The 1774-nt window shown below is 37.4% G+C and overlaps 1 non-coding gene across 1 annotated transcript; it reads right to left on the bottom strand.

The window, feature by feature from the left end:
* Positions 1–1233: 1233 nt before the first annotated feature.
* On the bottom strand, positions 1234–1340 carry LOC132301969 (small nucleolar RNA R71). Its single transcript, XR_009480697.1, has one exon. It is a non-coding gene; the product is annotated as a small nucleolar RNA R71 (small nucleolar RNA).
* Positions 1341–1774: the final 434 nt, after the last annotated feature.

The raw sequence follows: 1774 nt of genomic DNA, 5'->3' as shown, positions 1-1774 counted from the left end.
GATACATACCAAGTTTTGGCGCCGTTGCTGGGGATTAGCAACGCCGTATTTGGAATTAATTAGGAATTAATATTCTTTTGATCTTATTTTTACTTTATTTTACTTTGTTTACTTATTGTGTTTGTTCTTGACTGGCTAGGTACTTGGAGCCAAGGGAAGTGAAGCAAAGGAACTTCAAAGCAAAGAAGTAAGCTAAGCTAAGTGAAGCGTTAAATGCTAAAATAAAAAAAATTGCAAAGTTAAGCAAAGCAAAAGTTAAAAATATTTTGAAAGGGACCCTTTGTGAGCTATTCTAACTCCTCTTGCTTAGGTAAATCGTCGGCCTGCGTGGTGGAAATTCTTATTTTCATTAGTAAATCGTCGGCGCGTGTGGAGGCAATCTATTTCTTGCATTTGTTGAAAGCATGGGAGTATGGGATCAATGTATATGGAGGTTTGTTGTTGATTTACTTGTTGCAGAGGAGAAGCGCTTGCTACTTGCTATTTGTTGAGTTGTTGCTTATTTTGATTGTGCATGTATGGTCGTAGGTCTTTGAATTCTACTCTTGTCCTGTTGAATTTTAATCTTGAATCAATTGTTTGTAATCTAAGGGGAAAGGAGTAATTCAAGTGACTCTATTTCATCAATGGATCACCATAATGAGGATCATGTGGAAGACCTCGGTCACATCGACCAACAAGGCATTCTTCACCCTAATGTGCATCAACAACATGATAACATACAAGTACCATTAGGCATGGCTAGACCTTTCATTCCACAACAAGAAGTCCAAGTTCCAATGGGAATACCAAGGCCATTCTTTGCACCACCCCCACCTCCCGTTGTTCAAGCAAATCATGGGGCTCATGTAGAGCCACCGATTATGAATCCTCCCCTTGCTTTAAGAGACCATTATGTGCCCAATGAGTATAATGCACCAACATGCATTTAACTCCCTCTATTTAAAGCTCACCATTATGAGATTAAACCACAAACGATCCAAATGCTTCCCAATTACCATAGGCTACCATATGAAGAACCTTATAAGCATTTGGATGAATTTCTTGAAGTGTGTTCCACTGTGAAATACACGGACATGCCGAAAGAAGTTTTGAGGTTAAAATTCTTCCCTTTCACCCTAAAAGATAAAATAAAATATTGGTTTAACAATTTGAGACCTTTTTTCTATAACTACTTGGGCAGAGATGCAACAAAAGTTCTTGAAGAAGTACTATCCGATGTCTAAGACCAATGCAATGAGAACTTTAATCCGTGAATTCTCATAAGGGGATGGGGAAATGTTTCATGATGCGTGGGAACGGTTAAATGATTTTCTTAGGAAGTGTCCTCACCATGACATCCCTAAATGGCAATTAGTTCAATACTTCTTTAAAAGTTTGTTGGACAACTATAAAGGTATGGTTGATGCTTCTATAGGTGGTTCTTATCTTGATAAGCATGAAGATGATGTGTGGTGCCCATATGAGAGCATGAGTAAAAACTCAATACACCGATCTTTATCAACTAAAAATAGTAGAAATGTAGGTGGAAGGAAGAATGTAGGCTTATATCAAGTTGATAATTCTAATGATATATTTGCGGAAATGAAATCTCTATCTTAAAGGTTTGATCAATTTTTGATCAACCAAAATTCGGCCTATCAAGTGTCTTTCTCCCAATCATACTCATCATCCTTCTAATGAATCATGCATGACTTATTCTAGTGTTTTGCATTCTACTTCCAATTGTCCTCATGGATATGCGCATTGTGAACACCATGAGTAAGTAAATGCC

This window comes from Cornus florida, unplaced genomic scaffold (assembly GCF_030987335.1).
Source record: "Cornus florida cultivar Cherokee Brave unplaced genomic scaffold, ASM3098733v1 CherokeeBrave_3.0.0_Hap2_Chr03, whole genome shotgun sequence".
NCBI lineage: Eukaryota > Viridiplantae > Streptophyta > Magnoliopsida > Cornales > Cornaceae > Cornus > Cornus florida.
The sequence above is the reverse complement of the archived record's forward strand: the minus strand, read 5'-3'. Positions and strand labels throughout refer to the sequence as shown.